The 26,559-nt window shown below is 48.5% G+C and overlaps 1 long non-coding RNA gene across 1 annotated transcript; it reads right to left on the bottom strand.

Moving 5' to 3' along the window:
* Positions 1-300: 300 nt before the first annotated feature.
* LOC128945350 (uncharacterized) lies at positions 301-1,562 on the bottom strand. The gene is made up of 3 exons (XR_008483868.1): positions 1,429-1,562; positions 960-1,077; positions 301-582 (listed from the first exon to the last, which is right to left on the bottom strand). It is a non-coding gene; the product is annotated as an uncharacterized LOC128945350 (long non-coding RNA).
* Positions 1,563-26,559: the final 24,997 nt, after the last annotated feature.

Raw genomic sequence — 26,559 nt, 5'->3', positions numbered from 1 at the left:
ACCTATCTATAAATATACAAATATCACCAAACTAAATATCCACCAAATTGTATCAATGCAAAAATATATCTATACATCTAGACACATACGTAAATAACATTAAATAGAGAGAAGATCAATCTACATTAAAAAAATACAAAAAGAGACATATCAACCAATACAAATTCCATTATACCTATTTAAAGAAACATATACCTATAACTGCATCAATACAAAGACACCTACACAGCTGTAAACCTAGGAAATAGAACTAAACAGAGATATAGCAACATACATGTATACATAGATACATATGATACATATATACACATGTAAGTAATTACAAACACATATGTATATATATGCATACATATATATAATACATCCATAAATATACCAACATTCATATAGAAATATTCCTATACAAATAGGAACATACATGTACATATCCATATAATTATCCCTGTCTAGGTGTAAGTCCAAACATCTATAAACAGAGCTCCAAGCAGAGGGATCCCAGCTGCCCCATCTTCCAAGCCTCTCCCTTGGTCTCCTCCTCCCATGCAGAGCAGCTCTCCTGGACAGCGACAGCAGATGGGACATCTGGGAAGCAAAGGGAACACTGAGTGAGTATGGGGACGTTTCCCTTGGCAGCAGCTGCACTTCCATCAGGGAAGAGGAAATGTCAGAGCCTCCCCAGGAGGGTCGGAAAGAGAAAGCAGCCGAGCGGGCCAGGCTGTGGTGAGCGCAGCCGCGGCGGGACTGTCCCGCAGCCCCGGCAGCCCGGCAGAGCCGGCACAGCTCCCGGGCCCTGCCGGCACAGCTGCCTTGCCCAAGGACAGCCCCTGTGCCAGGCGGGGCAGCTGCGCTGAGCAGCCCTAGCACGGGCAGGGCCCGCTCCTGCCCCGCCGGGCAGTGCCCACGGCCGCAGCCCACGGCAGCCTCAGCCCCAGCCTGCCTGCCCGGGCCTGTGGCCTCACCCGGGCTCTCTCCAGGCTGGCAGCAACAGGTCCCCGTTCGCTGCTCTTGCTGCTGGCCTTCAGCTCCTCCCGGCTGCCTCCCGTCACTCTATGGCTGTCCTCAAGGTCTTCCTTGCAGCTGGGGCAAAAGTGGAGGCTCTGGAATTGCTTCCAAGGCCTGACAGAGCTGCAGTCCCAGAGCCCTCTGTGCTCCCTGCTGCCCCCCGCTCCATCCCCTAAGCCCTGCCATGCTCTCGGTGAAGCCCCAGCCCCCTTCAGTTTCTTCCAGCCCCTCACAGTCCTCTCATCCCCCTCAGTCCCTTCTGAGCCATTCCGTCCCCTGAGACCCGCCACCCCATCAGCCTGTGCCACTTCCCTGTCACCTCAGTGCCACCATGGCCCTCGGCTGCCCCACAGCCCTCAGCCCCAGCAGCAGCTCAGGGTCACCGTCCTTTGGGCGCCACCGCCCCCTCAGCCCCCTCAGTCTCACCGTCCTTCAGCAGCTCCTCAGGGGACAGTGCCTGGGGCCAGCGGCAGCTCCCACCGCTCCAGGGACAGCCGGGGCTGGAAGTGCTGCTCTGGCCGGCCCGGCCGCCAGCTCGGACCCAGCACAGGGACAGGGGACACCGGGGGAAAAGCAAGAGGTGAAAAAGGCAGCCGAGGGGGAAAGAGGTAAAGATGCAGCCTAGGCACATGTACCTACACAAACAGTAATCTATCCATCTAAAAATCCATGTAACTCTAACTACATAACTATGCAGATTTATAACAAACATCAACCTATCCATCTAAAAATCCATATAACTCTAACTACATAACTATGCAGATTTATAAATATAAATATCTAAATATATATATATGTAATTATTACTCTATAAATAAATGAATGTACATTTGAAAATCTATAAATGTAACTACATACCTATACATATAATTTTATCTCATCTATAACAAGATACATAGATTTAAGTATATAGATATATATATATGCATATATTAACACATGTCTATAAAGTTATAAATATAACTATGTGGATATATAAATAGAACTATAGGCATCTATAAATCTATGTATAAATGGAGAGATTCCACTTGCCCGATGATCACAGGCTCTCCCTCTGATTTTTCTTCTCACGCAAGGCAGCCCTCCTGGCAAGGTAGATCAGGTGGATATCTGGGAAACAAAGGGAACATTGGGTCAGTATTGGCCTCTGTGCATCTTATCATTTTGAAGAAATTTTCCATTTACCAAAGACTGTAAAAGATAGCTTAAAAGACAGATTCTCACTTGGCAATTTCAGACCTGCTCTTCAAAGAGCCAGAATCCTTCCCAGTTTTCAAACTTCTGAAGTTTTGAAGTATCCCAGTAAACTCAAAGCTCTTGCAGTGCAAAGGGCCCCCAGGACAGCCTGAAACACAGACAGTCCCAGCTGCCACAAAGAAGCCCAGCCTTGTTCTTTCTCTGTGCTGACAGAGAGACCTCAGTCCTCACTGAAATGGCTGAAGCTGAAATGTGCTGGGAGCTGAGTCATGAACCAGCACCGTTCTCTGTCATCTACAACCTGCCCTTTGCAGTGAGCAACAGCTCCTCCAAAACAACCACCAGCTCTGGGATTAACAGCTGGGAGGAAAGAGCTCCCTACCAGGCCTGCAGGCTGCACCAGCTTTGCTCAAGAATGCAGATCGAAAGTGCTCTCTCTCTCCTTTAGTTCTCCCTAAGTTGGAGTAATTTCAGTTTTTCCTTGAGCTACTGGATTTGTGACTAATGATTTCCTTGGCCTCAGATCTTCTGCTGCTTGTATTTTTAATGTATCTCACTACAGCTATCAGCAGACTGGTGGTACTGCATTGATTTAATGCTTGGAGACAAAAAGCTTCGACTTCTACATTCACTGTTTGCTGGGCTTTTCCTCTCTTGCTTCAAGAGTCACTCAGTGTTGCCTCCAGCTCACTAACATCCTGCAGCAAACTTATCCATGGACATCAGCACAAAACTGGGATACCCGGCTTGGTGACACAACTCCCACAAGGTCAGGTTTATTCCCTGCTCTCTTGCCCCAGCAGAGGACTCAGGGTCAGAGCCTCTGGAGAAGCGTGGGGGGCAGGGCTCAGGCAGGTTGTGCCCATGCAGGATTTGAACTCAAGGCACCAGGAAGCACCAAGCCTGCAGACAGGAACTCAACCCTTCTCATCTCCCTTCCTGCCGGAGGCAGGCTCAGAGCAGCCATCTCACCCCTCTCTAAACCAGTGTGGGCTCTGTCCTTACCAAGCTCCTCGGGCTCCTGGGAATTGTTCCTGCAGCTCTTGGTGCCAGGCAAAGCTCCCTCTGCTGCAGCTCTGTCCACAGGCTCCCCTCCTGAAGACTCAGGGGCAACATTAATATTCCCCTTGAAAGAGAAACAGAAAGGAAGAAACCCTTCTCATCACTTACACAAAACACCTGGTCCAGCACCTCCATGGCTCACACACTTGATCCCTTGTTCCTAACAAGAACTCTGGGCCCCAAAGCCCTTCAACAGTCAAAACAATTTGACTTCTCAAACACAGTCCAAAAGCTGTCAAAGCTGACAGTGACAGTATTGAACATGGGGGTGACAATGAACGCATGGAATGGCTGCTAAGGAGTCGTCCTGCCAGCTCCTGGCACAGGGATGTGCTCTTCCCTCCACTGCCCTGAGCACAGCAGTCTCATCCAGGCTGCACCTTGGCAGGGACAGCATGGGAACACACATCTCTTCCCACAGAGATGCCCAAGAGCAAGGGGACTGAGCTCTGCAGCATGGACAGCACGACTGGCCAGTTTGCCCAGCTGAGGATTTCCCAATGGAAACTGGACTGCAGGCAGCAGCTTACTGAGAGAACAAGAAAGCTTTTTTTTTTCTCCTCTTTCCCAGCAAACAAAGCCTCTTAGAACCTACAAAGCTTCCACCTCCTCACCACAAATGCCCCTGCACCAGGGATTCTTCCCAGTAGGAGCAACCAAACCCGGTGAACACCTTTCATCCTCATTTAAGGGCGATCCCTCTTTTTCATTCCCTCTTCTTCTCGAAATCTTCTTTCAGCAAGCAAAGCCTTCCTTGTCCATTCACAGCTGAACTCAAGAAGCTTTTCCTTCTCAGCCATGCAACATTCACAAGCTCTCAGTCCAGCCCCTTTCTTCCCTGTCCAATGCAGTTACCTGAGCAGAGGGAGAAAACATCTCCTCCAGCGTCTCAAGCACCATGTCCAGATCCGGTGGTGGCAATTCCTCTTCCCCAGGAGTATTCCACAGCCAGCTGGGGGCTGTCCATGCTGCACAACCTGCACTGCCAGCTGGAGTGCTGGGGGCTGAAGTGTCTGGGATGGCTGCAAGAGTCCAAACACATTGGTCAGGCTCCACAATGTGTCTTTGGGACGCAGAGCTCTAGTGCTGCCTTGCATCAAACATCACAGGAAGCACACAGCAACCTCCATTCCAGAAATGTATTCAGACTTCCCAGGAGATTGGAGGAGTGAGTTCTTCCTCTTAAAAATATTTATGCTAATTGATATGTACATAGATTAAAGCATGGACTGGAAATCTGATATAGACACACAGAAACACCTTATAATCACAGCTTTTTGCATTTTCCCAGCAGCTTTGGGATTTGGCTACATTTGGTTTCTCATAATCACAAAAGATCACAAAAAATGGATTCACCCAGGAAGAGCCAAGACCTGCAGACATGCATGCTAAACTTGTACTGTGAGTTTATTCTAAAAACAAACTTGAGGGTGAGGCAATATTCTGCAGCTGCAGCTGTTGTAGGGCGCACAGAGCTCATTTCAATGGCACGGCTTGATTTGCAGGGCAGACAGTCTTAAACATCTGCAGTATCCTATCAGGGTCCTAGTTTGGCTTCATTCAAAGAAAGAGGAGAGTGCACCTAACACTGACCACTTGTTAGGCAATATCTTTCACGTTGCCCTTGTACCCCTACAGAGGCTGTCTGCCAAATGCCCAGAACACCCTCCAAATCTGCAGCAAGGGCAGGAAAATCAGGCAGAGAATCTTTCTGTTTTCAAGGTCCCCCTTCCTAGGCGACTTGACACCTTCTACCTGATTCTCATCTGCAATCTATCCATGATAGAGCACTGCAGGAAAGCACTTTAAAAGGTCATTAACCAGGACCTGCTTGGAAAGCAAAGGTAGAAGCTCTTTCCCTACCTGATGGGCTGCGGGCTGGCAACTGCTGCTCTGAAGATGGGCAGCTGCTCCTCTCTGGAGAGGCCATGGAAGGGTTGTGATGGTCTACAGGAACCAGCGGAATGATGAGCTCAGGTTGGCATTTAAGCTCCATGGGAACCAGTGGAATGATGAGCTCACAGTTGAGATGAAATTTGCCTGTGCCTGGTTCCTCGGATGAAACCCCAAGAAGTCCAGATGAGGCAAAGATTTTCTTGGGAGATGTTAGGAAAACCTCAGAGTCCTGAGCAGCTGCACTTAGCCTGGAAGGGCCTGGAGGCAGCTCTAAACCCTCAGATGAGGCAGCAGCGAGGTCTTGGTATGAAAGCACTGTGTATCAGTGAGAGAAGAAGAAAGGAAGCAAAGGGAAGGCTGGGTCACTATTGGTCTTTAGGTGTGTTTTCCCTTGGAAGCAACTGTACTTCTGTCAGGGAAAACAAAAGCTCCCATCCTCCCAAGCACAGTGAGAAAGTAAAAGACAAAAACCCCCACATGTTCTGGAGCTATTCAGCTAGCAGATACTCACCTACTGAGCTCTCACCTATTCATTCAACTGTCTGGGAAAACTGTCTTACCCTGGCAGGAGGCAACTGCCAGAAACCCAACTGGCAGGTCTTTTCCCCGCTGCCCCGGAGGGACAGGAGGCTCCCTCCAGCTGGGCCCAAGCCCTCGGCTCACACGCACTCAGAGAGCCCCCCAAGCATCCCAGGGCAGGGCAAGGAGCAGCGCCAGCCACGGCGCACGGCTGGGCCAGCTGCAGCCGAGCGGGCCAGGCTGTGGTGAGCGCAGCCGCGGCGGGACTGTCCCGCAGCCCCGGCAGCCCGGCAGAGCCGGCACAGCTCCCGGGCCCTGCCGGCACAGCTGCCTTGCCCAAGGACAGCCCCTGTGCCAGGCGGGGCAGCTGCGCTGAGCAGCCCCAGCACGGGCAGGGCCCGCTCCTGCCCCGCCGGGCAGTGCCCACGGCCGCAGCCCACGCCACCGTCTCGCCCGCAGCTCCCACCCCGTCTCACCGGCTCTGGGCGGCTGCCCGGCGGGGAAGGAGGGCACCGCCCGCTCCGTGTGCAGCTGCTGGAAGCGGCTGGGCTGGCGGCTGCGCACCTCCAGCCCCGCTGCCAGCCGCTGCCTGTTGGCCCTGGTCAGGCGCTTGATGCGGAGCAGGAGGTCGGGGCGGTCGCGACGAAAGTTGGGGTTCCTGAAGTGGAGCCAGCCCCCGGCATCGCCCGGCTCATCCGAGCCAACCCAGCCCGGCACCCTGTGAAAGCCGTAGAGGTTCAGCTGCCGCACGAAGCTGCCGAAGTGCGTGGCTTGGAAAGAGTCGGGGGCTGGTACCGCCCCCTCAGTGCCCGCCCCGTGGGCGTCGCCGGAGCTAAGCAGCTCCTGCTCGAAGAGGGAGCGATCGATGAGCAATCCCTGGGCTCGGCTGTCCCAGCGCACGGAGCGGACGCGGGGGCTGTTCACCAGGCGCCACAGCTTGGCGGGGAAGGTGCTGGAGCTGAGCCCGGCGGGCAGCGGCAGCTCCGCCATGGCGTCGATCGCCGACTGTGGCCACAACGCCCGCAGCGCAACGGCCGCCGCTGCGCCGGCGGCGCGCGGCCTGAGGGGGGCGCTGCGGAGCGCGCGGCCCCAGCGCGGGCCGGCCTTGGCGGGGACGAGCGTGGCAGAGCCGGGGCTGCGGGCACAGGGCGGGCGGGGCGGCTCCGGGCTGGCCGGGCTCGGCTCGGCTCGGCTCGGCTCGGCACGGCGCACAGCAGGTTCCAGCAGGACAGGGAAGGGGAGGACAGGCACGGAAGGGCAGGGCAAGGCACTGGGAGCAGTGACAGTCTCTGTCCCTAGGCTGCATCCCGTGCTTGGGTAACCATCGGTGACAGAGAGGAAGGACATTGCTCTATCTTGGCTGGCGAACGGATGAAAAGGTGTGATTAGAAAACATTCATTTGGTCTCCTTTTCAGCAGACTAGCTGGTTGTATCTCACCATGTCTGCCCGTCTTTGGCAGAGTTGGTACATTTCTCATGATTTGGAGTCAGCTACAGCAGCAGGAAGGGGCAGCAATTTTGTCAGCATTGTCATCAAAGCTAAAGTGCTGCCCCATGGATGGATGTTGCTTTCTTCAAAGGATTTCTGGCCTAGAGTTGTAGTGAACTCACGTTGGTGTCTTCCCAAACAGCGTTGCCTTTTTCTTTCCTCAGGAATCACCTCTTCTTTTTCTTTCCCCCATCTGGGGAGAGCTCCAATGCAAATGCTTCCTGCAGCCAACTCTTGTCACTGTAGACTGACAAAGGAGATCTTGCAATGGAGAGAGACTCCCTAGAGCTGCTGTGAGGAGCTGAAGGGAGAAGCTTTGTCCCTTAGTCTAGAAGTCTTGTTGGGGAGCTGCTTGTGCTCTGGGGGACGGACACCAGTGATGTTTATCCAAGCCTTGCAGGTTCATTGCTGAGCTTCCTGACACAACACAGAGACTTTGGGGTTGTTGTATTGGCAAACAGATTTCAGTCTGGGCACTTCTTGAAATGCTTTAATTATTCTTTTTTTTTTTTTTTTTTCCTCCAGAAATATTGTCATCATCTTTTGTCTCCAGAGAATCTTTTTCTACTTTTTGTGGAATTCCTTTTGGTGCCCTCCCAGATCAGGCTAATTCCCAGGGCTCCTTCCCAAAGTGAGGTGTAGCCCACGACCTCCACTCTCCAGCTGGAACAGAAGGAAGCACAGAGCTTGCTGTTGTGGGAGAGGAGCTTCTCTTTCCTGCCTGGTTTCCCTTTGGGACAGGCTGGTGTGTGCTCATTTGATAAAGGCAGGTTTAAACTCTGAAGCAGTTGTATTTCAAACTGCTCCCTTCTCAAGTTCTTCTATTTCAGGGTTGTGACTGCTGAAAGCAGTTGGTTTTTGGAGGTGTCCAGAATTGGGAATGACTCCTTTTCTCACTGGCCTGCAGAAAAGGAAGCTGCAAAGTGGGAATTTCATTTGTGGAGATGGCCATTGGGGTGTTAGCCAAGAGATGGGCTGGCAGAGAGGCAGGTCTGCTGCTAAACTGGCTGTGTGTTTGTTTCGGTGGTGGGGAGGGTCAGAGATGCAGACACAGCTGAAGGAACGATGTAATTTACTCTAATGCAGAAGTGCAAAAAAGAGTCAGGAAGGGATAAGCTAAGCAATGCACTTCAGCATTATTACAAAAGGGTGCCTCCAGTAATTAAGGAAGATACATCATCAGGTACCCCAATGCTTTCCCCTTCATCCAGAGCTGTACATCAGCTGGGGGAAGCTGTCCCAGCCAAGCCCTGCAGAGCCATGGCCAGGAACCGGGAAATCCTGCGGTGCTTCCACCTTTGCCGGCCACGAGGCTTCCGAGTGCGCTGTGAGAGTAGCCCGGCTCTGATAGCGCTGGACAAGCAATGTGCCAGAGCTTCTGCTGGGGGGACAGCTGGTTTCATTCTCCTCTTTGTTTTCTCCCCGAGCCTGCCCAGGGCTCAAGGAGGAACCAAGGCCAGGTGTGGCCTTGTCCATTTTCCTCATGCAGAAAGGTGAAGACATGTTTCACCAGTAAATGGATGCAAGAATCCTTTTGATAGTAATACTTGGTTAAGGAGCAGGTACATAGAACATTGGTTTGGAAAGGTCTTCTAGAGGGCAGCTTTGGCTCAGGTCCTGTTGTTGAGGCTTCCATCAGGGTCTGTTGTTCAGGCCTTAGTCCTTTGGTATTTTGTGGTGCAAATCACACCTGTGCAGAGCTGGAAACAAACAAGTCTGTCTTTAGCACATTTGAGACAGGGAACAGGATTAGCCCTGAAAGGCCAGGCTAGGGCCAAGAGCAGAAGGCCAGCACCCTGCTTTTGCCCCCAGGCAGCCCTCCAGAGCAAGCAGCCACTCCTGCCCAGGGGCTGAGGTGCCCGAAGCTGCCTCCCTGCTGTGCAGCTCTGCAGAGCCCACAGAGCGCAGGGTCCTGGGCAGCCAGGGCAGCCCAGCTGCCTTGGAGCACAAAGCACAAGGAGTGCCCCAGAGAGAAGCTGCTGCCCTTTGCTTTGGAACTGTTCCTCAGAGTCTTGTCATTAATGCACAGTGTCTGATGTGTTTTCCTTTCCTTTCCCAAATTTAACACAGCTTTTTGAGAACATTGACTGATGTAGCTTCTGCTGCTGGTGGTGGTGCTTTTGTCTGTAGGTGAGGGCAGGTGATTTGAACAATGGATAGAGTCCATTGTTAACACCCTAGCTTTGCCAAGTCAAGAAAACCATTCACAGTTGGGCTGCCAGTGCTGAGCAGTTTTCCTAGTTTTTGGAAAGCTATGACCTTAAGAAACCCGACAGATTTTCCTCCAGGAGGATACCAGCAGTACCATGATGCCAATGTTTTCCACCTCTTTTCTGTGTCTTTGGTGCTTTTAAAAGTTCTTTGGTGCCCAGCAGAAATAAAATTACCTGTGATAATGTGATTTGAAAGCTCTGTGTCGTTTGTTGCCACGTGAGTGTTCATGACAAACTGGACATCCCACTTGTGGCTCTGTCACGTGAAATTCATCCCAATTCTGTGCAAACAGCAGATGCTGAGAAGAGCAAGCACAGTGGGTGGGTGTGCATGCACACACCTGGGGTCTGACTGCTGTGTGGGCAGATGGTTTTGCACTGTTGTAAATATTCACTCTCCCAAGTTGGAGGAGTATATAAAATCTGTATGAATTAAAAATATTTATCAAAATATATACCACAGCACATATGAATTTATGATATATGTAATTTATCATTTATATACTACATATTATATATTTTAATATCGGTACTTTAATAATTGTAATGAATAAAATATATACTTGATCTTTTTCTAAGCCATTGCCTGTGGGTCATGCAGACCATCTCCTAGTGTTACTACATTTATGTATTCTGGTACTACTTATTATAGCATCCATTTCCCTGGGAGTTCCTTCAGGGAACTTTACACAAACTTTACACATCATTTCAATGCTTGTCAGACTTGTTGCTTCCCAGTTCTCCAGCCTCCTTCTGGATTTTGGAGCATCTCAGCACTTGTGTCCATGGCCCTTCCTTCATCCCCAGCCTGCAGCAGTCACAGTCTCTGCTGCCTCCCCCTTGCTGCAGCTCATTTGCCAAAGTGCTGCCAAAGGCAGCAGAGCTGGCTCAGGATGCTTGCTGGCTTCTGGTCTCTGGGATGAGCTTCAGAGGGACACTTGGAGCACTTCCTAAAGAGCTGCCTGTGGGATGGGGGGTGGATTTGTCCTCCCCGGGTGGCTCTTGCTTGGATTCTGCGCTCAGTGGAGCCCCAGAGTTTTCTCAGCAGCCTCTGCAGTGAGTTCTGAGCCAACGTGGGGCTCTGCTGTCAGCCCAAATCTGCGCTTCCCTTGCCCAGCCTGAGTGCAGGTGGGGCATGTGCTGGGCATGGCTGGAGATTTGCATGGCCAAAATCCTCCAGCATTTACATCTGCTCATGGCTTTGGGTAGCACTGTCGGATTTTCGGGCTGTTTAGATGGTCTGGGAAAAGCCCAAGATGGCCTTGGGTCGCCCGCGTTCCAAAGGACGAGAAGAAACTTCAGATTTTTTCTCGGTCTCGGTGTTTATTAATTGCTTATCTAAAAGATTTTCTCTTGGCCTGACAGAGTTCTGCTCAGCAGTCAGCCATGGGCACACACTGAGAGCCCCTGGGGCGGCCACCTATCTTTATACCCGGAGTTACGTATACAATATTTATCATTTTTCTCCAATACCCTCTACCCTTATTAACCAGTGCACTTTTAGTAAAGACCAATCCCAAAGTGCCAACATCACCACAGAAAATGGAGGCCTAGAGGAAGAAGAAGGAGGAGAAGGGCACGCCCCAATTCCTCCGTCTTACTTCTCTAGACCCCCCTGTACAGAAATTTTAAACCCTGTATCTCACACTCCAATTAACTTATCCCTTCACCATTCACCCCGGTGAAATCCTCCTGTCCTCATACTGATGTCATCTCCCCTGTGGGATCAAAGTCCAGCCACCAGACATTTCTGGCAACATTCCAGGACTCCCGAGCCCCCCAGGGGTGGTCTCGTTCACCCTGCATCCCAGTTCTGAGAGACTGAGATCCCACATAGCACAAATCTACACTTTCAGTTGAATCATTCCATTTATTGCAGATACACCCGCACTAGTAATGTACAAATATGCAAAAACCCCTTAAATTCAAAATGAAATTTGTTTTAAATTTGTGTTGCCAATGTATAAACATGCAAATATCAATTTAAGTTTAAAATCTAATTTATTGTGAGGATCGTGCTTTGTAAATATATACAAATATCAACTTCAGTTAAAAAATAATTTATTGCAACTCTCTACAACAACTCACTATACACAAAAATGAATTGAAGTTTAACAGTTAAATTTTTTACATATTACTACACCTGTATGGCCCATATATGAATACAGGAATATCAATATTCCTCTTTAAAGAATCTCAGGTGCAGAACTAAATTAATAGAATTTTAGAACTATGCAACTCCATATATATTTAAATAGAAGTAAATATGTATATATCCTTAAGAATATATAGATGTAAACATGTATTTTGTATTTCATTACATATATGATGTATATAATACACACATATAAATATATACATATAAATATACACATATAAATATACAAATATCAATGGACCAGTAAAAAAATCCATACAACCCCAGCAATAGAACTACACAGCTACAGAGCTGCACAAGTATGTAAATATAACTACAGATGTAAACAGATGAATATACATGCTTCAATATAACAATGTACATACATAATATCCCTATACAGATATCAGTCAGTGTATGTAAGTATCCCTATACTTGTAACTATCCGAGTTTAACTCTACACATCTATAAACAGCACTAGATCAGGAGGGATTGCAGCTGCTGATGTTCCCAGGTGGTCTCTTCCTCCCATGCAGAGCAGCTCTCCTGGACAGGAACAGCCGATGGGACATCTGGGAAGCAAAGGGAACACTGAGTGAGTATGGGGACGTTTCCCTTGGCAGCAGCTGCACTTCCATCAGGGAAGAGGAAATGTCAGAGCCTCCCCAGGAGGGTCAGTGTCACAGACATCTTTTCATTAAAAATCCTTTCTTAAGATTTTTCTTCCTGAGAAGCTGAGAAGCTTCAAGAACAAAATGTAAACAATGATTATCTGCTGCTGTGGAATGCAACAGGTGCATCTGTGATTGGCCCATCTTAGATGTTTATAATTAATGGCCAATCCCAGCCCAGTTAGTTTGGACTCTCTGTCCGAGACACAAAGCTTTATTATTCATTCCTTTCTATTCTTAGCTTAGCTAGCCTTCTGAGATGAAACTTTTCTTTCTATTCTTTTTAGTATAGTTTTAATGTAATGTATATAATAAAATAATAAATCAAGCCTTCTGAACATAGAGTCCACATTCTCGTCTCTTCCCTCACCTGAAAACCTCTGTGAACACTGTCACAGGTCAGAAGGAAAAGCAGCCGAGTGGACCAGGCTGTAGTGAGCTGTTCACTTCTTTCAGGCATCCCAGTTGCTCTGAGGGAACTCCCTCATGTCACGTTATTGAACCACCTCTGCACTTACCAAGACTGTGGCCCCCAAATCAATCAGTATTTATGTCTCCAGCTGCTTGCACCAATGACAGGGAACGTCCTCTAACAGTGCTGGGGCACAAAGTTACCTTCCACAGGTCACCTAACAGGGCCTTGTTCTTCCTGTGCTGCCTGTCTTTCTCCTTACCTTCCACTTGGAATTTTTACAGCATTTCTTTTTCTTTCCCCTTGATCAGTGCTAAAATGCATGTTTTTCTTCCAACCTTGAGTTTGTTCAGTGATCCTGTCAAGCCTTTTCTCAGAAGCTTTTATCATGGAATTGAGTGTTAATTGCAGCAATTTTGGTGGTTTTCTGTGTGATTTATACAAATCTCATGTTAGTTAAGGCACCACCTGGGAAAGTACCAAGAGAAAAAGGATGTTTCTTTATCTCAGTTCAGCAGTGGAATATTCATGGATAGAGAGAGTGATTAGCTGAATTTTACATGTACTCCTAACCTGAAAGTGCAACAGGCAACTTGGGGAGAAATTGAAGCCAGATCTCTCCTTCTACCAGCCTGTATTCAAATGTAAAGTAAATAGAGCAGGGTGAGAATGTCAGCGTTCATTCCTAAAGTGCCTTATTAAGGTTTTCTTAAACTAATGGAGATAAAATATGGGTGGGCATTCCCAATTTCCAGACACTCATTGTCAATTTCATTGACTCTGAAAGCAGCAGAGATGTGACCATAATACCTTATCAATCCATTTGGGGATGTTTTGGATTCAGATTCTCTGAGGCTTCAGCTTTTTAGATCTCCAGACAATGCTTTCAGGAATCTAAATGGCCTTCAGAAATGAAACTTTTCTCCTTTTTCCCTCAGTATTTGCACTCGTGTGCACTAGAGACCTTTGGTGAATGGATTCTAGTCTATTCCAACTCCAAACTGAATCTCTAAGCTGTGTTTACACAGAGACACTGAATGTGTCTCCTGCACAGTGCAATTTTAAAATCTTCATTCCTTGTTATCTCTGCCTTTCTTTTTCTGTTTTAGCTTAAAAATGCATGCACATGTATCAGAAATGTCTTATTTTCTTCCTACATCACTTCCTGCCTAGTCATTTCTTTATATCCTGTTCTGATGCTTTGCTATTGTCATATGTTTTATTCTAAGTGCACTCGTATTTTCTTGAACATGGAAGTTTTATAATGCAATGCTCTCATTCACCTGCTTTCATGAAACCCTTCATTAACATTAGCACAAGTAACTGTGTGGATCCTTTCTGCTTTGTAGATGATTTGGGAAACCCAAGTCCTGCTCAGCTACAAAAATAATAAAAACTCCCCTAAGAGCTTAAGTTAATGGTAAAGCAGCTGCAGCTGCTTATTCACTTCACAGAAATTGGGAGAAAAGACATTGCAAATATTGAGGAATGCAGTGCAAGTTTGATGGGCATCCCTCAGTTATCCAGACAGACTGATGTCCCTGGCAAAATTCCCTCTTTTCCAAAGGGTTTTCATTTGCTTTGGCTGTAGTTTATATGGCTGCAGGTCACATTTCCCTTGATTTAAGAAAATCTCTTGGCAGTTCTTCAAGAAGTCTTCCTTGGAGGAATTAATCAGTTCTACAGTCCTTGTTCTATGCCCTGTTTTAAAAGACTTTTATGCTATTTTCCCTCTCTCTGTGTTTTTACACTTGTTCAACAAGGTTTTCTTTCTAAGAATATCAATCACAATATCCCAAAAGGAGTAAAAAAGTTATTGGATATTTGTTCCCTAAGTATTTAAAAAAAGAATAATAAAAAAATCTGTATAAATGCTGGATGTAAAATGCAAATAAAAATAAACTTGAGAGTTCTCCCAAAACCTTAAGAAAAAACCTCACTGTAATCCATAAAACCCAGATCATTCATCTACAGAATACAAAAAGGGGGCATGTTCTAGAAGACAAAATTTGTACCACCGTGTTGCACAGAATTATGTTTTCAAGCTTTTTGCCCTTCAGGGCCAGTGCCATTCTCTGAACTGCAATGCTCTGAGCATGTTCTGCTCACCATGGCAGCTTGGTGCTCTCCCCTGGTGCAGATCATCCTCCCAGCAAAGGGGCAGTGCAGCCACCGCAACCCACAGCACCTTCCCACACAGCAAGAACCTGAAGGGGAGAGACGGCTTTCAGCAGCTGCTGCGGGTTCTAATAGTGCCACCTCTCGGCTGCTGAAAGCCTGAATTTCTGTGCCCTTTTCTCCTTCCCCTAATGTTACATTCTGCACCCCAAACCTGCAAACCGTTCCTCTCATCCAGGAGGAATGCCTACCCCACCTGTACTTCCATGCCACCACTTGGCTCAGCCTCCTTTCCTTAGACCTACAGTTTTTTTCCCAGTGCCTCCTCTTTAGAAAGGCATATTCCAGGACTTAGCAAAACAGCAGGGGTGATGAACGGATTGAGAGCAGCCCTGTGGAGAAGGACTGGGAGAGATCCTTGAGAAGGAAACATTGGATATGAGCTGGCACTGCGTGCTTGCAGCCCAAAACCCCTCTGTACCTGTGTCTAAAGGGGGATGTCCATCAGGTCAAGGGAGGGAATTCTATCCCTCTGCTCGAGTGAAAGCCAGGAGCAGAATGCCCGTGGATGTTGTGGATGTCCCATCACTGGTAGTGTTCAGGGTCAGGTTGGGTGAGGGACTGAGGAACCTAGTCTGGTGGAAGGAATCCCTGACCATGGCAGAGGGCTTGGACTAGATGATTTCTAAAGGTCCCTTCCATCCCCACCCTTTCTGTCATTTCATCATTTCAGGGCACATGGCACAGGGGAGAAAAAGAAATGAAATGTGACCGTGGCAGCGAGTTAACATGGGGATGTTCTGGGGCACAGATGGGAAAGGAACTCAAGATGAAATCTTGGGCAAGAATCCTCTTAAAGCATGAAATGTCCATCTCCTGGAGTATCTGGGGCCTTAGTTTCCCCAGGAAAGAGGGAATATCTTGGTACTCTGAAATCCCAGCTGCTGCCTGCATATTTAGACCATTAAAAGTCCAATTCCAAATGAAAAGGAATATAGCTGCATACTTTGACAGACACTTACTCCTAATAACAACACAAAGAAGTACTGATGCACAAACTTCCATCTTTTTCCATGTGTATTGGAATAAGAATCCCAATATTACCAGGTAGATTGTGCCTGAGCCAGTCTGACCCTCGCTGCTAGGCCAAAGGCAGCAACTGTGGTGTATCACCCCAGAGACACCTTTAGCTTGCTGGTGGTTGCAGCTGGGCAGCTGAACAAATCCAGGCTTGTTAGGAACTCTGTTTACCTCAGAAGGGAAGGCTTCAGGCTAATGGTGAGGAAGAAGGAGACGGATTCTGCCGGAGGGTTATATCCAGAGCTTTATTCCTTGGTCACAGAGGTCTGAATCACAGGCAACAGCTCCAACAGAATCACAAGCACATGGTCTGATTACCCTTTTAAGCTCCCGGGAGAGGGGGAGGGAAGGGGCAGGTGAGCTACCAACCAGGTGGGAGGGGCAGGGTCTCAGGGGTCTCAGACAGGCCAATGACCTCTGGGCATAGGGGAATCTTTTGAACTTGACCAACCACACGAAGACCTTCCTGGAATGTTAAGCCTGATTGACAGGACTCACTCAGCAAGAGGGCGAGGGGGAAGGGAGAGAGGTATAGGCACACCTGGGAGGTGACCTGGAAGTCTAAAGCAGGACATTACAACACACTGCAACACGTGTGGATTGTGAAGCACAAACGTATGGCAATGGACATCCTCCGTTTGCACAGGTTTGAAGAGAGATCCCTGCACACTGAGGCAGAGCCACGTGGTGGTTGCACACAGCATCCTTGCCTGACACCAGCCAAGCCTCAAACCAGGAGAAATTAGTTCCAAGTGAAGAAAGAACTGCTTGGGCTGATGACTCTCAGGGATGACAACAGCCAGAGGCAAGAGGGGATGATGGCACAGCATGGCCCACGTGGTGATGGGTCCTGGGCTCTCCAGAGTCATGACAGGGTTCCTCTGGTCCTTGTACCCCACTCTGGAGGGACAGCTACTCCAGCTCCTTCCTGAGGCTCCTTCCTCCTGCTGGGCAGGAGCACAAAGGCACTGCACTCCAGAAACACAGACACTTGGGAAGTGGAGAGGGATCTGGCGCTGTGGGCAAGTGCCAGCAGGAATGGATAGGGCTGGAGCAAAACATTCCTTCCTGCTTCTGCCTGAAGCAGGGACACAACCCACAGGGGTGGGAGACTCTCACCTAGGGCTGGTGCCAGCACCCAGGTTCTCCAAATCCCAGCATTGCCTAGGGAAAGGCAGTGACAGGAGGAGGCATCATCCAGCCACAGGCAGTCCATGCTGACTGGTCCCAGCACTCCGCTCCTCACAGAAAACCTTGGAGAGGTGTCAGGAGCAGGGATGAGAGATGGCCATGGACACATGATGCAGGTGGCCAAGGCAGAGCAACATGGACAAGCTGAAAACAAGAAAAATATTTTCATCTTTCTCTTGACAACATGCACTGGTGGGGACATCACCTGCTGATGGAGGGTGACATCAGCGAGAGGCCCATTGTGACATCCCGTCCCTCACTGCTTAAATACAGGCATGGGCAGAGATGGGGCCAGTCAGGCTCTGGCCTGACCTCCTACAGAGCGTGACTGTGAGGTGTGGAGGATCGATCCAGGTTTCTCTGGTGCTGAGTGTTGCCTGTTCTTGGCAGGTCCCAGTGCCAGTCCCAGAGCAACGAGCAGGGTTTCCCCAGTCCTGCCTAGCTGGGGCAGCCAGGCACTGTGGGTGCTCGCAGCAGAGCGTGAACTGTGGAGGAAAACATCCACCCAAAGAAACATCCCTTCATGGGGCTCAGGGAGCTGGGAGATGTCCTTCTCCAGCAGCCTGGCCATTCCTTTCTCCCCTCTCCTGCAGGGTGTGACACCAGCAACAGAGAACAGCTCCGGATCCTCAGCACTCCCTATGTGCTGCACAGGCCAAGTATGGCCACAGAGATGGGTGGCAACTGTGCCATCTGCCAGGACACCTGGGATGATGTGGCTTCTGCTCAGCCCTGTGGCCACCACTTCTGCCGCGGCTGCATCCTGCAGTGGGCACAGATAAATCCTGTGTGCCCACTCTGCAGAAGAGCAATAGAGACTGTCAGGTTTTCTGACAACACAGGCGAGTCTCTGGAGATCGTCATCACAGCCCCTGAGCAGCGGCCAGCAGCCACAAGCTTGGCAGGGAGAGCTCCCAGTGGCCAGGATGGGAACAGCCCCCGTGGCCCTGTGCCGCCCCATCCCTCTTCTCCTCAGGGGACAGCAGCCAGAGCTGTCGGTGGTGTCCTGCCTGAGGTCTGGGCACAGCTTTTCCGTCGGCGACGGGAACTTCTGGGTCCTGTACAGACTTGGCTGCGCCAAAGGACTGAGACCTTGTATGGGGAGCGGTGGTGGCTGGCAGAGAGCTGCATCCGGTACATGCTCTGTGTGTATGGGCCAGACCAGGAGCACATGATCCAGAGTTTGCAGGGTGTTCTGGAGGAACACACAGTGCCATTGGTCCAGGACACCATTGACATTATTGTAAGACACTGCAGCTCAGTGGCCCAAAGTCTGCTGCGCTCTCACGCTGCCACAGATGAGGATGACAGCCCAACAGCCAGCAGCACCTCCAGCTCTTCCAGCTCCAGCTCCAGCTCCTCCAGCTCCAGCTCCAGCTCCCCCAGCCCCAACAACCTCAGCTCCAGCTCCTCCAGCTCTCAGGTGCGGATTCCAGCCAGTAGCAGTTTTGCCATCTCCATGGAGGAGGAGGAAGAAGCCATCACAGGAGACACTGCCCAGCCAAGGGGTCACAGCCACCCTGCAAGTATCACCATGCCCACAGGACAGGACCAGCCCCAGGAGGAGCCAGAGCAGGAAGTGGTGAGGTTGGCAGGTCCCTCTGCCCAGAGCAGCAGGCCCGGGTCCCCTGGTCCTTGGCATCCCTCAAAGAGAAGGGCCTCTGACCCCCAGGACTCTGCCCCCACCTGCAAGAGATCCCCCCACCAGCAGAATTAAAGGGCCCTTGCAATTATTTAAGAAAAATGAAATAAATTATTATTTCCCTCACACAGTCTCTGGGCATTGCTTCCTCAGCCTTCTGGTGCCTTTGCCCTCGCCATTGTGCCCCACCATGTCCGTGTCCTGAGGGGCACAGCCCAGGGCCATGTGGGCAACACCTTTTCCCACGGGAAATCCGCTGCAGCCAAGCACCTGCAGGGCAGCAGGTGCCAAAGGCAGAGTGGGCAGCAGGGAGAGCTGGTCTCAACACAGAATGATGTACAAATGCTCCACTCTGGACCTCTGTGCATGGCCTCTAGTCCCTCAAAAGCATTTCCCATTTTGGGATCAGCAGCAGTGTTGGAACTGGGCATTCAACTGCAACATCCCAGTCTTTGAAAAACCCAACCTTGTCCTCAGCCAGGCTTCCACCTGTTGCTCAGTTGATCAATTTCCATGAACTGTCCCACAATAACGCAGAGAGGCCCCTGACTCTCTGCTTGGGGCCTGGTTGCGCAGATTCAGACACATTTTTATTTACTCCCACAGTTCTGTAGCTTGAGTGATATAAAGGGGCTTTTGGTTGGTCAGCAGTGAGGTGTCAGACTGCCCCTTGCTGGCACAGTGCCCTTCCCAGTCTTCAGGTTTCAGGCAGGGAGGACAACTCAGCAAAGGCAGGAACACAGGAAGAGAGAAGTTGCGCTGCACCTCTGTTGCACCATTTGTGTATTTGCAGATTTCGTTTGTTCAGGGGCCCACATGCTGTCATTTGGAGTGTGTCCTTGTTACCTCAGGAGTGCTCCCAGGAAGGAGGCCTGGCCTTGTCATTGAGCAGATGAAAGAACTGCTGCTGAAACAAAAGGCAGAGAGAATTCCTTCCTGGGTTTGGAGCCCCTCTAGACAGGACCCATTCTGCTGAGCAAGCAAAGCTGAACATCCCACAGCACTAAACACAGGTGCTAAGTGTCCTTGTGCCCATCTCTCTCAATCCAGCAGGGCTGCAGAGAGGACAAACTCTGACCTTAAATCAAAAGGCACAAAAGCTTGTATAGGGCCTGGCGTGAAAGGCCTGGATGTGATGGCCTCTCCCAGGGAGAGAGATGAGAGGCCCTGTGAACAGATACCAGGACTGTCCCCAGGAAACCATGGCAAGGTGTCAGGAGCAGGGAATAGAGACAGGGCCAAGGACGTGTGATGCAGTGGCTGAGGGAGAGCATCATGGAGATGTAGAAATTGAAACTAGGAAACAGTATTTCCTTTGTTCTCTGACAACATGTCCCTGCAGGGATGGAAGGCGTGATGTGCCGTCACAGGGTAGAGTCTGAAGTGCAGATGGTGACACCACTGAGCACGGCATTGTGACCTCATATTTCCTCATTGCTTATCTTGGGGTTCTAAGGACTTGGAATGCCTTTTGGGCTGTCACAGGGGTTGTAGGCGGGTATCAGAGAGCAGTGGGCTGTGACATGACAGGGGGATGGACTGTGACATTGTGCCCCTCAGTTCTTCCATTCAGACACTGGCAGGGCCACTCTGGCTCCAGCCTGAACTCTACTGAGCGAGCAGCAAGGCCGAGAGGATCAAGCCAGGCCTCTCTGGTGCTGGGCAGGGCCTGTTCCTGCAGGATCTCAGTGCCAGTCCCAGAGCCATCACTCCTGGAATGGCCACAGAGATGGACGGCGACTGCCCCATCTGCCAGGACTTTCAGAAGGATGTCACTTCTGCTCTGCCCTGTCACCACCGCTTCTGCCTGGGCTGCATCCTGCGGTGGGCACACAGAAATCCCTCGTGCCCACTGTGCAGGACACCGATAGAGACCGTCAGGCTTTCTGAGCATGCAGACGAGCATCTGGACACGGCCAACACCACCCCTGAGCAGCTGCCAGCGGCCACGGGCCAGGCAGGGAGAGCTCCCGGCCACCTGGATGAGAACTGCCCCCACGGCCCTGTGGCGTCCTGTCCAGCAGCTCTGCAGGTGACACTGTCCCCAGCTGAGCAGGGCCTCTCAGGGCTGGAGCTCCCGGGTGGCCTCCTGCCCGAGGTGTGGGCCGGACTTTTCCGTGGACAGCCGCAGCTGCTGGAGCCTGTGCGGCCCTGGCTGCACCAGAGGCTGGAGGGGACATTCTGGCACTGGTGGTGGCTGGTTGAGGCCGCAGAGAGCTCCATCCTGCACGACCTGTGCGTCAAGGGGCTGAACGCCGAGGCGTTGGTCCAGGGGCTGCAGCCTGTCCTTGAGCAGCACACGGCTCCACTGGTGCACGGCATCATCAGCATCATCGTGGGCCAGTGCAGCGAGGAGGCCCAGAGGCTGCTGCGCTCTGGTGCCATCAGGGATGAGAACAATGACCCTGTGGCCAGTGCCAGCTCCAGCTCCAGCAGCACCAGCAGCTCTCAGACCAGCAGCTCCTGCAGGGGGGCTCCTGCCCATGGCCCCAAAGTCTATGATGTGGAGGAGGAAGCTGGCACTTTGGAGGCTGCCTTCCCTGGGGGTTCTAGCCGCCCCCCACCTGTGCCTGTCCCCATGGAATGGGACCAGCCCCAAGAGGAGCCATGCAGGAGGTGGTGACAGTGGCAGATCCCTCTGCCCAGGGCAGCAGCTTCAGCCCCTCCACCCCTGTCCTGGGCTGGCACCAATTGCCATGGGGACCCTTGCACCCTGTTAAGAGAAGCGTCCCCAGCCCCCAGGATTCCTCCCAGCCCTGCAAGAAGCCAACCCACTGGCAACTCTAGCCGGGATCTCACAAATCTTCATTGAAGAAAAAGGAAATAAATTATTTCCCTCACACAGTCTCTGGGTGGTGCTTTCTCCCTGCAGGGCACAGAAGCCAAAGGCAGAATGGGCAGCAGAGGCAACTGAGCTTGATGCAGGACTGTGCTCTCAGCCTGCCTGTGTGTCCAGTTGGCTGTCTGTCTCTGCCAGACATGCGTAGGATGGTTCTGGGGCAGCGCGCGTTTCAAGGACGACACTGGACTCTTCAGTTATTCGGTCTTCGGACTTGTTTATTATTTCTTATCTATAGAGTTTTTCTCTCTGCCCAGCCGGGATCTGGCCAGCAAGGCAGCCAAAGGCACTCTGCCCACCCATGGGGCAGTCGTGTCTTTTTATAGTAAAAACTATGTACAGCATATTTACCTTTTATCCCCAATACCTTTCACACTTGTTAGTAAGTGCACCTTCACCATGAACCAATCCACAAGTGCCAACGTCACTACAGAAGATGGATGACAAGAAGAAGAAAGAAGAACCACGAGGCAGGCCCTGATTCCTCCATCTTGTCTCCATTACCCCCCTGTACCAAAACCCTAAAATCTACATTTCACCCTGTAAATATGTCATCCCTGCACGATTCAAACCTGAGTGATTCCCATGTCCCCACACACAGGTGGCACATCCCTAGAAGGGTCAAAGCCAAGCCATCAGTTGCTTTTGGCAACATTCCAGAACCTCCGAGCCCCCCAGGGGTTACCTCTCGGTAACTCTGAACATCTGAAGTGATGTGCTGAGTTCCCACATGCCTCCAGTGCTCCTCTCTGCCCAGCCACTGGCACATTTGCTCTGGCTTCCCTGTGATGCCTGATGCCAACCAGGGCAGCTTGCAGAGGGTAAATTTTCTGGCAGACAAGCAAGGTCTAATTCAAAATTGATCCTGTGTCAAAATATTATTTCTATGTCTCAATCAAATAAATTTTTTTCAGCAACAATTCATTGCTATAGATAATATTATTGAAGGATAAAGTGATGATTTTTTCCTCCAGCTACTACTACATCTTGGAAAAACATGTTAAAAAGCAATACCCTTCATTTCCTAATAATACAAGTTCTGGAGTTGCCCAGTTTGAGGGAATTTACTGAGTTTTTATGTCAAGTACATACACTACCCCAGGAGAGTAGAAAAATAAATGACTTGTTGCAAAAAAAAATTAATGCAATAGTACTGAATGGGAACTATAAATCTAATGGTGGATTGGATGTTTAACAGTAGAGAGACCTATTTTTTTTTTCAGCTTAATAGTGAACGAGTTTTAGAAGCCATATTGCCTTTTAACAAGAGATAAGAACATCTCAGGAAGAAGGAAAAATAGTTTAAAAATATTATCCTTTTATAATATTTTAAAATAAAACACAAGAAGAGAGGCAATTATTTTAATTTTTAAAAGAAAAATATTTTAAAATAATAAGCAAAGAGAAGCAACTCTTTTAACTCTAACTGAAGTTCCAGCAGCAGCATGGAGAATGGACAACTTAATTGTCAAATATTGTCAGGGTTTTTTTGTTTATTTGTTAAAAAGCATGGAAACAGAGTTATTTCTCTGGCACTATTTTCTTTTAAAAATCAACTCTGATGTGTTTCTCAAAGGGCTGGAAGGGTGTACTCACTGCTTTTGATGTATAAAGAGATTGACATTTCACCTGCTAGAGGGATTGAAGCACTAGCTGTAGTGGGTTTTTTAATAGGATGTCCCTTTCTAAGGTGTTTTATGGAGTTTGGTGTTGGGGTCATTGTCCCAACCCATTAGAATGAAGTATGAAGTTTGTTGCAAATTCTTGTGAGGCTTAATAAAGACACCAGAGAGATGTCAGAACGTTCTTGCACTTTACTGTACAGCCATCTTAGCTCCTGTAACCAGTCCACTCTTTCAAGTAAAAAAGCTTTGCTCAACAAGCTCTTACATCTTACAATACACTTCTCAAAAGTGCTGGCTAATGAGCCCCAAGTTCTTAACGCACACCTGATAAGTTCCTATCTCCCACAACAAACTTCTCCAAAGTGCTGGCTCACAAGCCACAACACATGGCCACACATGGCCCACTCCCACAGCAAACTTTGGTACCAAAAATGGAGTAGAATAGGACAGCCATGCTTTGCCCAGGAGGGTGAGGGAGGAGAGAAATAAAGGCAGAGAAGAGAGAGAAACAACAGAGAATATCACCAGATCCTAGATCCCATATTTGTCCTGTTCTGTGGATGGTCTGGAGCTGAGTAAACAATGAGGGTGAAAGAGAAAGAGAGGGCAAAGAGAATGATGGGTTCCAACCTGCTCCCTTTCACAACTAACCTGCTGCAGCCTCTTATGTAAAGTAGAATTTTCATGTCATTTTGTCATGCATGAACAGACAGCCCTGATGCTGCAGGGGTGCAGTCCTTCCTCCTACCTGCTGTGGTATGTCTTGGGGGGAGTCCATGGCTGCACACAGCTAAGTCAGATTTAGGCAGTCATGGCCTGTGCCAGGCAGAGAAAAATTACCTTCACTAGTCACAAGTTACCCTTCTCCATCCTCTCTCCAAGTCATTGGAGATGCAGGTCCCAGAGGGCCTGAGATGTAATATGGAGTAAGGGGCTAAAATATTATACCTTTCTTTCACTGGGACAGCTTCAGCAAAGCCTTGGAAAAGGTTATAGTGACACAGGAGAGAGGCTTGTGACCTTCAGCACACTACAAAAGGAACAGCTTGAGGAAAAAAATGTTTTCAGCTGTTTCCACTTGCAAAGGCAAGTAGCAGTGGTCCTTCCTCTTCAACTATGGTTCCATGTTAGAAATCCTCTACTGTAAAACTGAAAGAAGGGGAATCTTCCCAGTGGTTTTTGAGTTGTTGTTAATTTTTTTTGTCAAGTTGGACTATGTCACAAACCTGGTTTATGGTGACAAACAAATAATCTGCTTGGTTTGACCTGCCATATCCATACAGTAAAGGTTGCAAAACTGGGCAAAGAAAATAATCTATTAAAAATTAATTTAAAAGACTTTGTAAAAAAGTAATATGTGATGTTGGAGAAAGAAAGCTGTCTTTTGACTGTACTGGTATCATACAGGGCTCTTCTGACTGAATGAGTGTAGGATCATCTGGTTTCCACTGAAGTATCTGCTAAGAATGCAAAATTCATATTCAACTTTTGTTTCAAACTTGCCATTTCTACAGCTACTAATGCCATTGAGAACAATTAATCAGGTATTTTTGGAAAGTGAAAGAGCTGCAATTTTCTAGATGGATATCATCCATGTGAAATCCAGTTACAATCTACATAACCAACATGGTTAGTCCTGGGGTAGGTGCCCAAAGCATCACTGTTCAAGTTATGCCTCAAAACTCTTGAGAAATTTAAATGGAAAAGGTAATTTTACAAAGGGTTGCTTTAAGGAATGAATAGAAATTATTGATGAGTTAAGGTTTGGTCTCATTCCCACTTTTAACATTTCAATTCATATTCAATAATTTTTGTACATGACTTTGTTTCAGCAGCATGTGAAAACTGGTTGTTATTTCTTCTCTTCACTGAGGATTGCTTATTTTTAAAAAGGGGGAAAATTATTCTTCATCACAGATTTTTTCAAAGGGCTTTAATAGTGTCTGTGTGTCTTGCTTTTGAAGGCCTCCAGCTCCCCTCAAACTCCTTTGGTTTCTGTTTTGCATAATATCCAGAGGAGTCTTTCAAGTAAGATATCTGTGAGTAGTCCGCTAAAAGGACTGAACATTTGTAGCAAGGTCAGAATACTTGGTATGTTCGGTTTCTTTTTTATTTTATTTTATTTTATTTTATTTTATTTTATTTTATTTTATTTTTTAAATAAAGCAGTTAAAAATTCCTGTGAATGATGTTACAGTTGTGAACAATGAAAGAGGAAAATACAGCCTGGGAACTACTACCATAGCTGTTCAATAGTTCTAAAACTTTCACTAAGAAAATAAACTTTGAAAGGTCCCTCCCTTTTCAATAGGGCTGTAATATATGCAGAGAATTCAAGCAGTGGGTCATCACCAGCTGAATGCTTACAATTTTAATGGATATTTCCTCATCTTCATGATCTTTCTAGATTCTTTATGCAAAACTTTGGCTGCAGAGCATACCCTCATGAGCATTGCTGCTGCATAATTGTTTTCCCAAGCATTAAGTACAAAAGATTGTGCAGTTTATTAGTTTGAATGTGTCCCAGTATGGATGGCAGCAGTTCTGAGGCAATGAAAATGTAACTGATGCTGATTGCCTTTGCTTTTATTTATGTAATGGCTAATCAGTTTATACAAAGATGCTACTCTTCTGGCAGGCTTCAAAGCTCAGATCCAAAGAAGGGAAAAAATTCATATTTTCTATGCCCAAACAATCATTCAAGGTACCTATTTCTGCCTCTGAGGTACCAGCTCCTACTGGCTGTTTGCAACTGTCTTTTTTTGTGCATTAGCAGATCAATTCTTCAGCAAGAACCATCACTTAAAAGGCTAGATTATCTACTGACAATGTCAAATAACACTTCAAGTTCTAGTCAGAGCAGGAGCTGCTTGGAGACATTCCTTTGGACAGCTGGAACTTTCTGTCCAGAAAGCTCCTACATGTGTAAGTTGTGAAAGGGGAAAAAAGTCACTCAGCCACCTAATTTGGAGCTGGGCCATTGTTTCCAAAAGATTCACTATCTTGTTTGTGAAAATAACTAGAAATCAAGTTTCTGGACCACTCAAGAAACTAATATCTAAAGCTCATCAAGTATGCACACAGGTACCTCCCTGACAGTTCGTAATACCACAGTTATAGTGAAATTACTATTTACAACTCGCAGCTCCAGTCCTATCTCTCTTGCTGAGAGGAGATTAAATAAAGATTTAAATAATTAAATAATAAATAATTAAATAATCTTCTCTCTCTAGAGAAGATTAAATAAAGAGCCTTATCTTTTGCTGTGACGGACAGGTCATTAGTCTCAGATGCTCACAGTGACTCTGCTTGCTGCTCCACAGGTGAAACTGTGAGCAAAAAAACCAGCTCTGGTTCTGTAAAAATTGTTCAGGCACAACAGACTGGATTTTCATGAGGAACTCAACCTCCAGGGATGTCCCAGCAGCATACTATATCATGAAAGGAAAGCAGAGACTGTGGCAT

Source organism: Melozone crissalis, unplaced genomic scaffold, assembly GCF_028551555.1.
Source record: "Melozone crissalis strain CALT ecotype California unplaced genomic scaffold, PUWL_Pcris_2 ptg000005l_1, whole genome shotgun sequence".
In the NCBI taxonomy this organism is placed as follows: domain Eukaryota; kingdom Metazoa; phylum Chordata; class Aves; order Passeriformes; family Passerellidae; genus Melozone; species Melozone crissalis.
This window is presented reverse-complemented; position numbering and strand designations above follow the sequence as displayed.